Below are 13,226 nucleotides of genomic sequence, written 5' to 3'. Positions count from 1 at the left end.
CTGGTCAATCTAGTCGAGGGGCTGCGGACGGAGCTGGTCTGTCCGAGTTACCAACCGATCAGGTTGAGACTAACACCGGAGGTATGTTACCGTCTGACCCAGCTAACCTTACCGGGACGCAACATGACGGTCAGCAACATCAGGAAGGTGATGAAGAGGAAGTGGAATCCTCGAACGCTAACCGTGATGGTGACCAGCGTGAGGAAGTGGCCGATGGTACGGCTAATGCGCCCGCGGCACTGTCCAAGAAGGACTTAATAGAGGCCATGACGGTGATGGGTAACCAGGTGGCGGCTATGACTCAACTATTCACGCCACTAGTGAATTCATCAGTTGGTCAAGCTACACCTGTAGCTACGGCTACACCTATTGCTACTGGTCCAGCTGTGGACGCGGTTGAGGTGATCGAGATCGATCCACCGGAAAAATCTGTAAGAAAGGTTGATTATCTGAGTCTGCTTCAACATCTATCCAAATTGGGTACGAAGCATTTCTCAGGTAGCACCGACCCCATTGTGGCAGACGAGTGGAGGAGTAGGATGCTCCGAAACTTTCAATCAACTCGCTGTCGAGAGGATTACAGAAGAGACATTGCGGTTCACTTCCTAGAAGGGGACGCGCATAATTGGTGGCTTGCAGTGGACAAGCGCACCAATGGAAGTCTCGACACAGGGGCTACGCATAGTTTTGTGAGTCCGGGACTGGTCGGAAAGGGTCTGTTATGTCTGGACGCTGGAGATAATTTTGGGATATTGAGGGCAGCCGGAGGGCAAGCCATGAACTCACTAGGTCTCGTGTCAAATATCCCAGTGTCAATTCAGGGAAAGGTATTCCCTGTGAATTTGGTCTGTGTCCACCTAAAGAATCATGAAGTGATCTTAGGTATGGACTGGTTGGGAAAGTATCGGGCCACTCTCGATTGCCATAGAGGTCGTGTGCAATTGGAGACTGGGCTTCAACCGATCCAGTACCAATGTCTGTGTCCGGCTCAAGAGAAAGTGGTGGTTTCAGCAGTTCGAGCGATTCGGATGCTGGAACAGGGTTGTCAGTCCTTTTTGGCTACAATTACAACTATAGAGCCGGGCAGTTCTGTCTGTCTGAAAGACCTTTCAGAGGACTCGTTGGTGTCGAAGTTCCCAGATGTGTTCCAGTCGCCACAGGGTGTCCCCCCTGATAGGTCGGAACCATTTACGATTGAACTAGAGCCAGGGACAGCTCCGCTGTCCAAGAGTCCGTATCAAATGGCTCCAGCCGAGATAGACGAGCTAAAGAAGCAATTAGAAGAATTGCTGGACAAGGAGTTCATACGGCCAAGTAGCTCCCCTTGGGGTGCACCAGTCCTCTTTGTGAAAAAGAAGGATGGTAGCATGCGTCTGTGCATCGACTATCGGGGGTTGAACAGGGTTACTGTGAAAAACAAGTACCCGTTGCCCAGGATAGACGAACTGTTGGATCAACTCAAAGGAGCCAAGTGGTTTTCTAAGATCGATTTGGCCTCAGGGTATCATCAGATTCCTTTGGAGCCAATTGATATTAGGAAGACAGCATTTAGGACCAGGTACGGTCATTACGAGTTCGTAGTGATGCCGTTCGGTCTGACCAATGCACCTGCTGCATTCATGAAAATGATGAACAGCGTGTTCCGAGATTTCTTGGATGAGTTTGTGATCATCTTCATTGATGATATCCTAATTTATTCTAAGGATGAGGAATCTCATCGGAAACACTTGAGAGCCGTGCTGGAACGATTACGAGAACACAAACTTTATGCTAAACTCAGTAAATGCAGTTTTTGGCAGAAGAGTATTGGGTTCCTCGGCCATATTGTGTCCGACCAAGGCATCTCAGTGGATCCAGAGAAGATCAGGGCAATCAAGGATTGGCCCCGACCACGCAGTGCCACGGAAGTCAGGAGCTTCTTAGGGCTGGCAGGTTACTATAGAAAGTTTGTGAAAGGATTCGCAAGCTTGGCTCAGCCTATGACACGGTTGACTGGGAAGGACGTCAAGTTCACATGGTCTGAAGAGTGTGAGGGATGTTTCTCCGCACTTAAAGACATGTTGACTAGCGCACCCGTCCTGGTTCTTCCGGAGGCTGATCAACCATATGTGGTTTATACGGACGCGTCTATCACTGGACTAGGTTACGTATTGACCCAGCATGGGAAGGTCATCGCCTACGCGTCAAGGCAGTTGAGAAAACATGAGGGAAACTACCCCACCCATGATCTAGAAATGGCTGCGGTAGTATTCGCCTTAAAGATTTGGCGCTCATACTTGTATGGTGCCAAAGTTCAGATACTTACGGACCATAAAAGTCTGAAGTATATTTTCACCCAGCCTGAGTTAAACTTAAGGCAGATGAGGTGGATGGAATTCGTAGCTGACTACGATCTAGACATCACTTATTATCCGGGAAAAGCTAATCTGGTAGCAGACGCTTTGAGCCGGAGAAGGGTTGATGTATCGGCTGAACGAGAGGCGGACGACCTAGACGGTATGGTCCGAGCTCTACGGCTGAACGTGCTGACCAAGGCGACCGAATCATTAGGGTTGGAGGCGGTTAACCAAGCCGACCTGTTTACTCGAATTCGTTTAGCCCAAGGTCAGGACGAGAACCTCCAGAAGGTTGCTCAAAATGACAGGACGGAGTACCAGACTGCGAAGGATGGTACCATCCTAGTCAATGGTCGGATCAGTGTTCCTAATGATAGAAGTCTTAAGGAAGAGATTATGAGCAAAGCTCACAAGTCTAGGTTCTCGGTTCATCCTGGTGCTACCAAGATGTATCAAAACCTTAAGAAGTTCTATCATTGGATCCGTATGAAGGCAGATGTTGCCGAATGGGTGGCGAAGTGTTCCACTTGCCAACTCATTAAAGCAGAACATCAAGTGCCTAGTGGCTTACTACAAAACTTGCCTATTCCAGAATGGAAATGGGACCACATCACAATGGATTTTGTGACTGGCTTCCCTACCACCAGGAATAAGAAAGACGCGGTTTGGGTTGTGGTGGATCGCCTAACCAAATCAGCACACTTTCTGGCCATCCAGAAGACGGACGGGGTCGATCAGATCGTACGCAAGTACATAGACGAAATCGTCCGACTGCATGGTGTTCCGACAAGCATTGTACCAGATAGGGACCCAAGGTTCACATCATATTTCTGGAGAGCTTTCCAAAAGGCTTTAGGAACTAGAGTGAACATGAGTACTGCCTATCACCCACAAACGGATGGACAATCTGAACGGACGATCCAGACATTGGAAGATATGTTGCGAGCATGTGTCTTGGACTGGGGTGACTCCTGGGAAAGACATTTACCCTTAGTGGAATTTGCTTACAACAATAGCTTCCATAGGAGCATTGGCATGTCGCCATATGAAGCTCTGTATGGACGGCCGTGCAGGACCCCATTATGCTGGACCCAAGTGGGGGAGCGTAGCATGATTGGTCCAGAGATAGTCGAAGAAACAACTGAAAAGATAAAATTCTTGAAGGAAAAGATGAAAGAGGCACAAGATCGAGCCAAGAACTACGCAGACAAAAGGAGAAAGGATCTGGAGTTCGCGGTCGATGACTTGGTATACCTCAAGATGATAACCTTCAAGGGACGGGTGAGAATTTCTGGGAGAAGGAAACTCGACCCGAGATACTTAGGTCCATTCAAGATTATTGAACGGGTTGGTAAGGTGGCATACAAGTTGGATTTGCCGACAGCAATGGATGCATTCCACAACGTGTTCCATGTCTCCCAACTCAAGAAATGTCTAATGGATCAAGATGTCATTGTACCAGAATTTCCTTCTGATCTGGGTACGAACTTGACCTTAGAAACAAGGCCGGTTCGAATCTTAGATAGGATGGAAAAAGCAATGAGAAAGAAAACAATACAGATGGTCAAGATCGTTTGGGATTGTAGTGGACGTGAGGAAATCACTTGGGAGACCGAGGCTAGAATGAAAGCCGACTATCCTGAGTGGTTCAATCAGTTCATGGACGAGGATGCACTTGATTCGGATTCGAGGACGAATCCCTTGCAAGTGGGGGAGACATGTCGCATCCCCGATCCTGAATAGGATCGTTGGGACGGCCATGGATCGAGGAAACGTACTAGCCAGTCTTAAGACATGAAGGCAGGCGTTCCATGGCCAAGAAAGAAGGTTAAGAACATAAGGAAACTTAGACTTAACCTTGTAAGAGCAAAGAGACAGCTAGGACGAGCAAGAGAGTAGCTGGAAGAAGTTTGCGAGAAGCTCGACCAGCTCATCGGAGCTAGGCCAAGTTCACTCCAGCTCAACCACTACTAAGTTAGCTCCACTAGCTGGACTACTAGCTCACTCAGCTGAAGCAGCTGGGGGTCAGCTCATCTCAGCTAGACAGACTGTTCGGGTTTCGGGCCGATGGACCGAGTTCGGGTCAGTGGTGGGCTGTGAGGTCCAGCCATGAGGCCATGGACTGTTGGGTCTTTGGACAAGGCCGTGGGCTAAGTCTAGAAGGCTTGGGGCGTGGGTTGGGCTTGTGACCGACCCCAAACCCAATCAGAAAGGGGCGATGGGATGCAAGTGGCCAAAAGGGCACAACCTTTGGCCGATGGTGCCCATCCGCTAGCAAGTCGTGCCTGTTCGTGGGGCAAGACTTACCCCCTCGTTTTCTATAAATATGGGGGCCCTCCTGTTGATTTCAGTATCCAATTCCAGAGTAAAAATACTCAGAGAAAAACGTAGAGAGAGAGAAAGAGAGAGTGAGAGAGTTCCGGCCAAGGAAAGGCCGAGTTTAGGGTGGTTAGGTTTCCGGCGACTCTGATCGTTTGTGAAGCAACCTCCGACCAAGATGGGAGATCAAGACAAGGAGAAGAACGTGGAGGACCCAGAGGTGGTTCAGAAGGTATGTGATGGGCCGTGGCTCCATCAGACCGAACGGACGGTCCATGCGATCGCACCGCGGCTCTGTCGGTTCCAAAGTCCCATCCGGCTTCTCTTACTTGTTCTATCCGATCTCTTTCTGTTCTTTCTGTTTACACACGAAGGGTTGTGTTGGTTCAGTCCAAGGGACACGTCCCTAGGACGTGGCCATTCATAACCAAACCGCTAGCCTTGACACGGGTCGGCTATGCGGATGGTTCGAATCGCACCATGGACTGGGCGGTTGGGATAAACGGTTGGACATGTCCCAAAAGGCACGAGTGCCAAAGGTCACGTGTTACCAAGGGTTGTGAGTTACCAAAGGTCATGAGTTACCAAAGGTTGTGAGATACCAAAGGGTGTAAGTAACCAAAGGGTACAAGTTGCCAAGGGTTACGAACATCAAGAGGTACGAGGACCAAGAGGTACGAGGATCAAGAGGTACGAGGACCAAGAGGTACCATGGACCGAAGGGGTGCATGTTCCAAACGGTGTCTATTGAGACAGGTTGTGTCTGATCCTTATGGACCAGTCTATGACTTACTAAGTCAAGACATGGTTCACGGTCTGTCGAAGCCAAGGAAGAGTCGCATGGTCCGATCGGTTGCTAAGCCTACCGGTTTGGGCTTGAGGCTTACTCGGCCATTTGGATCGAGGCCCAAGGCCGGATCAGGCAAGGAAGTCCGTGAGGCCATTGAGCCGGACTTCATGGACCGGTCGCACCTAGATTCTATCCGGTTAGACGGATTGGTCTTTGGGGATGATCCGGACCTGTTCGTGTGTTCTGCTTATCTATTCTGGACCGTCTATCTGATTCTAAGTCAAGGGGTGGTTGGTTGAATGACTTAGGATACGGTAGATGGGTTCATACCTTTTTTATTATTATATTGTCTGAGGTTTATCTATGTTCTAGGAACCAAGCCAAGCATTGTAGAATCGTTCAGATCTACTCTCGGTTATGATTAATGCTTATCTGGTTGTGGTTTCAGGAACTAAGGATGGTTCTGGTCAAGCCAAGGAGCCGTGAAGGCTCGGTCAGTGAGAGGCTGTGTAACGTGTGGTTAGATGATGCTAGGGATGAACTAGTGATTGTCTATGAAACTGTTAAGAAGTTGTGTATTGGATCTCATGTTTCTAAGTAATACAATTTATACACATTTATATTCCGCTGTGCAAATCTGTTCGTTTGTTTATGAACCTCATATTCGAATATGACTTAGTAAATAAAGGCTTAAGATGAATCAAACAAGCAAAGAAATTAATAAGTAAGCATTTGTATCCAGTTGGGTCGAGAGACCAGGAATGGGTATTACAATTGTTGTTTCCACTTTTCCGTTGTTTTATATATTTTAAAACCATACATGATGCATCTTATGCTTTAGCATGAATTTGTTAGCAGAAGTTGGTTTATAAATTGAAGCTGGTTTAAAATAAAAATGGTTTACAAATTCTTATAAATACAAATCTTGAGTTAAAGGATTTTTCTATTCAAGTTGGATGGTTGTATGCTTAAAGAAGTATATAGGTTGGTTGCCTTCTGTAACTTTTGACATTAACACATCAGTGTAAATTTTTTAAATTGATAATAAAATTTACATTTTTGTTAACATTTGAACTATATATATTAACAATACATTAAATTTTGCATAAATAATCTTAATAGCTAACAATACATCAAAAAAAGGGAAACAATTGCATTTTACACATTTTTGTTCATGTGAGTTTGAGGAAACATAAAAAACAAATTAAAAATCAATATCATATTTTAATGCTACTTGCTTTTTTAAGATAATAAAAATTGGATTTCTTTTCAAATCGTTTAAATTATAAAATTTAAGAAGAAATGTATTAAAAATCTATCAAATTCAATAAAAGCAAATATTTTGAACAAAGTAAAGTAGTTATATTTTTAATTAATTATTTTAATATAGTAACAAATATATAATTTCTATAAAAAGAGAAGTAGTAAAATTTGTAGTGAAAATAATGAAAATTATAATTAAAAATAAACTAAAAATTCTATTTAAATTTAAAATATATTTATATCATTTCGTTCATTTGCTTACCTGCCGTAGGGCGGGTCCGACCCTAGTCTTATATATACATAACAATATGTATACAGAGAAAACATATTTTCTGACTCTTTGTATTCCAATAGTGGATTTTATGTCATTTATCATTATCATTTAGTTTAATTTTAATTATGTTTAAAATCCTCTCCGAGATTGGACAATGTTGTGTTTGAGCATCCTTATGCTCCATTTCAGGATAAGCCGGTGGAAATTTCTAGGTTTTGTTGAAGAGATTGGGAAATAGTCACCGAGGAAAAGAGATGGTGGAATGAAAGAGGGAAAGAGGAAAAAAGTTAATATTTTGAATTTGAAGTTAGTTATTAGAGTATTATGGACTTGTTGTAATTAGAGAGTTTAGAGACTGAATATTTCTATGTTATTATTAATGATCAAGGGGGTTCCTTTATATAAGGATTACAAGATAAAGATAAATGGAAAGAGTACATATCCTAATCCAACAGGAAATAGGAAAACTATTAAAACATAGAAAAGGAAAACATCTAAGTTCTAAGTCGGCCAAGACTAGACGACTTAATACTAAGTCGTCCAAGACTAGCCGACCTAATACTAAGTCGGCCAAGACTAGCCGACCTAATACTAAGTCGGCCAAGAGTAGCCGACTCTCTCTCTCTCCCTTGGACGCGGCCGCGGCTGGGCCTGGTCGTGGCTGATGAGACTTCTCTTCTTGTCTTGGTTAATGGCAATCCATTCCATGATTTATAACACTCCCCCTTGGATGCCATAACCATACAGGATTTGTAGTACGCTTCATGTTGCCTCATTAAAACCTTATCAGGAAAACCCAGTGGGACAAAACCATGATGAAGGAAAAAGAGTACAAAACGCACTACTCCCCCTGATGTGAACCTCAGTGTAGGTTCTACATTCTACGCATCTTGGTGCGTGATATTTCCTATATATGTAGGAAGGGAGTAATCGGCCAAGTTCATTACTAAGCTGTATCTAGACCACTTTGACCTCTTAGGTCATTTCTCATGTCTCTTGACATCGAGTGTCCCGGTAAAGCATGTGTGCTAAATAATGTGAACCATATTGTTCTCTGGAATCACTATTGGGTCTTTGCAAATAGTGTTTGCATGTGTCCATAGTCTAGACGTGATCGTCTACTGTTAATTCTTTACTTTGATCGGACAAAATAAGTACTTATGGACAATGTACTAGACATGGTTATCATGAACCTGTGTCTCGACCTGGCCGATCCATGTCTGGGTCATAGACCTCGTCTATACATGTCCACTACTTGTCTCGTGAGTGTTCAAGATCAATGATCATTGCTGTGAGTTTATAATCTCTTATTATGGCTTTGCGGCCGAACACTCTCATGGATGTGGACATCGATTTCTTTGCCTTAGGCAGTACCATATCTATCTCGGACATTGTAGTCCTTTATCCATCTCTTGATGGTGTCTCATGACCTCTGTTGCTGTGGATTATATCACACACTGAAATATATATTATTAGGTCATAGATCTCGGCTCTCACAAGCTTATGGGCTACAATACATTTGTATCCGGTTGATCTTTTGTCTCTACTAGCCCGTGATCAAGAAGAAGGGCTAGACGCCTTTTAGTCTTAAAAGTCGGACGCATCCAGTAGAAGAGCCAGACGTTCTTTGCTGAAGAGCCGGACGCCCTTAGACGGACAGAGTCGGACATCTTTAGTTTGAAGGGCCGGGGCTGGATGCTTTTGGTCGGACACCCACATAGATTTATTCTATGCCTACTAACCTCTTTTAGGTTTAGTATAATCACAAGGAATTTCAAATATATGGACTGTATTGGATTGTCTTTTATACAACTCCAAGATCAATGATCATGCGTGATCAATTTCTTTTACATACTATATGCAGCTGCTTTATGTTTCAGTCCATGAATCAGCTTAGGAACGAAGCTGTTCTTTCATCTTATCCAGTGATCCATATGCTGCTTACTACATCATTTGTATCTAATTTCATTCTTATGACCAGACCATTGTCAATTCGAAAATCTGTAGCAGCATCCACCACATAGGAGTTTATCTCCTTATAATCTGTTCCTTTGATCTCTGTGAGTATCTTGTGTAACAAGCTATAATCTAATATTGTTAGTAGGAAAACATGAACACCTTTACATCATGTACATATCTCACGGTTTCATTACTTCTCACAAGATCTATCTATTTCACTGGTTTATCAGATGGCGTTTATGTATATGTATATGGCCAATACGCCCATCTCTCTTTTAGATACTTTGAACCTCCACGTTTTATCTTTTCTAATCTTTATGATCTTTCATGATTGTATGAGTACTCTTTCGTGGGTTCATGATCCTCGTTCATCTCTTTATGTTCAAGTGCTATAACTTTATGTATCTCTATACAAATGTGTGTGTGTGTGTCGACACTTTCATGTGGTTCCATTATGTTCCAGACATGATCTATAGATTTGAGATCTTATTATCCAGGACCTTTATTACCTAGTAGCTTGGCGTCCCAAGACTACATGGTTTGGTACCTTAGATGTGTAGCTGCGCAACCTTTTCTCAATGTCTGGTATGGTTTCTCTTATAATCTCGGATCTGTATTCTATGCACCATTCTTTTCTATCCGAGATTCCTTTATCTTATGGAACACTTGGTCTATCTTGTATAGACTCTATAGCAACTTGATTGTGTCTCTTCTAGGACATTCATTTGGTGCTAAGCTGGTTAGTCATTTCTCGGGCCAGTGTCTGGCATTTCGATTAGCTTCTCAATTAGCTAGCTTTATATAATCTTTCTTTGGACGTCTTAAATCATAATCTCTAGTCCGAGGATCTTTGCCAAGACAATGATGGTTAAAACCATTCGTACTTTTAACATTCTTTATCCAGCTTATAATCTTTCTCCTTTAATATTCGGATTCATTTGTTTTATGCAATCCGTACCTGGCCACTATTTGATCACCCATGTTTTGGCTCTCGGTCCTTTTTATTTCGTGGAGAAGATCTTATTCTTATATATTCCCAATCCTCTTCTGAGGTTCCATCTTAGACGGCACATGTATGTATGTGGTGGTTTATTCAAAATCTTTTAAGATGGTGTATGTCTGGTTTTATGACCCGTATTCAATCTGAGATGGGAATACCTATGCTCACTTATATGGCCTGATGCATATGATCATATTATCATTCTGTACATGTAAAACATAATGTCTCCAAGCTTACATGGCCGAACCTTTTATAGGTAATGGATTACATGGCCGAACCTTTTATAGGTAATGGCTTATATGCGGCCAAGCCTGCACTATATAGCCAAGTCATGGCCAAGTCGTGGCCAAGCCATTTACAGGTGATGGTCTTTTCAGCCGACCATAACATGGTCTCTTCGGCCGAGTAATGGCCTCTTCGGTTTGGCCATTTGTATCATGGCCTCTACGGCCGAGGAATGGTCCTTTATGGCCGAGTAATGACCGAGCCATATAACATGGTCGTAGACCATACACGAACTTGTAGTATTGATCATGGGTTTATCCTCTCTCCTCCTCATGACCATACTATAAGGTCGTGGTGCTTGGGACAATTAAGCCTAATGAGTTTCCCTTTGTGTACATGTTTCACAACGTGAGATCTTTTACGGGATAACTCTGTGCCTTTTCAATCTTTGCATCAAGTTTAGACTTTAGGATGGCTAATCCTATCATGCCATATAGTGTAAAATTTCGTGGTGTTATCTCAATATGGTTACCACATTTCTTGCCTCTTTATCATACTGATCTGTAGCATAGTTTTGATCAGTAGGGATCATAGGTATAGTCTCGACCACTTTCTTTCAAAGTCTTAGGCGTTTTTCTTCTTAAAATCTAAAGGAACTTGTTTCCTTCCTTACCCATTGTTTCTACTTGGAAATCATACATTATAACTTCAATGGGTCACATGTTCTTTTGGGTGTGTATAAAGCCTTTTAAGGCAATGCCTTAGCCATAGTTTCTTTACTATGGTTACTATACCCATTCATGATTTCTTACTTGGTTTTATGCACTTTAGACAAAAATAGAATCATTCATATGTTCAAGTAAGATCAGGCAAGATAATGAATTCAAAACCAATTCCATTGTATATATAAAATCGTGAAACATCAAATAGGTTTAAAAGCAAATCACAAAACAAGGACTTTAAAATAAAATGTCGAGATCCCTCTTAGTCAATAGACATGCCGGCCACTCCTTGAGTTATATTGGACACGACTCCCTTGGATTCATCCTGATCTATATCGGTCTTATTTGTATCAAGATATCTCATCTCACTGCTCCTCTTTAGTACCTTGTTATTCTCAATCACCGTTAGGCAAGAGATCAGGTCATTGTAAGTGGTAGAACCTCTTTCTATGTAGATATGTTTTGACAAAAATCTTCTGGATGGAATGTGGAGTATGTCTTGAATAGACAATCATTATCTGTTACCTCTTCTCCACATAATCTCAGTTGGTACACGACCCTGGACAAGGCAAAGTGAAACTCGGCCACTGTCTCAAAGTCTTGGAATCTGAGACTCATCCATTCATGTTTGACCTTTGGTAATAATACCATAGTGTATCTGGACTTTATTTCTGTCCAAAGGTCACGAGGATTCTTGATATGTAAATACTGATTTCTCAGTTCCTCAGTGAGATGATGGCTCATAATAGTTATGGCTCTTAACTTTTCACTTTCAATTTCATCATTTCTTTCAATGATACATTTCCCGAGTCCTTTAGACTTCAGGGCAATTTGAAGTGTTCATTTCCAATTCAAGATAATTATCTCTAGAGAGATTTAGAATGGCATAATCCATGGGTTAAATCTCGGCATCTGAAATCATATTATCAATCAATTCTTTGATTTAGAATTCTTGCAACCAATTCAAATAATCAGTGCATATGATTTCATAAGTCTCTCTATAATGCTTAGGCCATACAGCTTTGCATTGTGACGCTTATACCTCACGGCCATTATAAGATACAACGATCTTAAGGATCGGATCATGATGCAATCCGGTTTATATAACCATCCGGATACTAGGCCACACGGTCACTTTGATATGCACTAAGCCACACAGCTTTTAATCAATCAAGGGCACAAGAGTAGCCGACTCTCTCTCTCTCCCTTGGACGCGGCCGCGGCTGGGCCTGGTCGTGGCTGATGGGCATTCTCTTCTTGTCTTGGTTAATGACAATCCACTCCATGATTTATAACAGGACTATCTATATTTTCGATTTGACATGAGATGATTACAACAACGTATTTCCGAATAGGAATATACAGAGCGGTGACTACTAAAAGAAAGTTAATGTTGTAGACAACAACAAACAAGATAATAACTAGTTCAACAAACGCAATATACCCCAATCTCATTCCACATAGGTTTTATGTGTAAATGTCACATGTATAGTTTAATTTTTTTTTTTTTGGTAAAAATGTAAAGATATTACTACCAAGCTTTTTTGTTTTTGACAGAAAATACAGAAGTTAACAAGAAACAGGTAAAGAGAAAATAAAATTCTAAACACAAACTCGATTTAGCTAAAACGGGACGAAAGACACAAACTACCTAAACCGCTATCCCCGAGGCTCGACCATGTCCACAACAACAGCTTGCCGCAAAAGAATGAGCCAAGTTCAACCGAGAGTCGAGACCCCGGTAATTTTGGCCTCCCCGGTGATCCGCTCTTAAAGATAATGGCCCATCTGAGAACAGCTTGCCGAGGCTTAATAGCACAAACCCACAAGAATAGACAGCAAGAGCAGAGGCCTACCACACCCGCCGCAACCAAAACTGAGCTTTTATTAGGCCCGAATACGACCTGTACACGATGCCGCTCCGAGCAAAAAGGAGCTGCAACCTCCGAACATCCCACACTGAACCTAACCTGCACACAATTGCCTCGCACACCACCACAAAGAGCTCAAGCAAACCCAAGTGATGCTGGGATGTGAGCGAAGACCGAGCATTAGGAAGTGGCGGTCAATGACCTGAGAACCACCACACGCCCGTCGTCGCCGAGAACCGACGAACTGAAATTGGAGACGCTAGAGCCGTCACTTGCCTCAACAAGAACGGGATTTGAAAACAGGGCACACCGGTACAGAAACCGCAAAGAGGAGGGCCAAAGGTGAGGAAGCAAAGTGAAAGGCAACTCAAGCGGACATAGACGACCGCTCTTTAAACCTCCCATATGACCTACGCGAGCCGGCCACCGAGCTCAGACACCATCCCGCCTGCGTGCTGAAGCTCACG

Source organism: Brassica napus, chromosome C7 (assembly GCF_020379485.1).
Source record: "Brassica napus cultivar Da-Ae chromosome C7, Da-Ae, whole genome shotgun sequence".
Taxonomy (NCBI): domain Eukaryota; kingdom Viridiplantae; phylum Streptophyta; class Magnoliopsida; order Brassicales; family Brassicaceae; genus Brassica; species Brassica napus.
The sequence above is the reverse complement of the archived record's forward strand: the minus strand, read 5'-3'. Positions refer to the sequence as shown.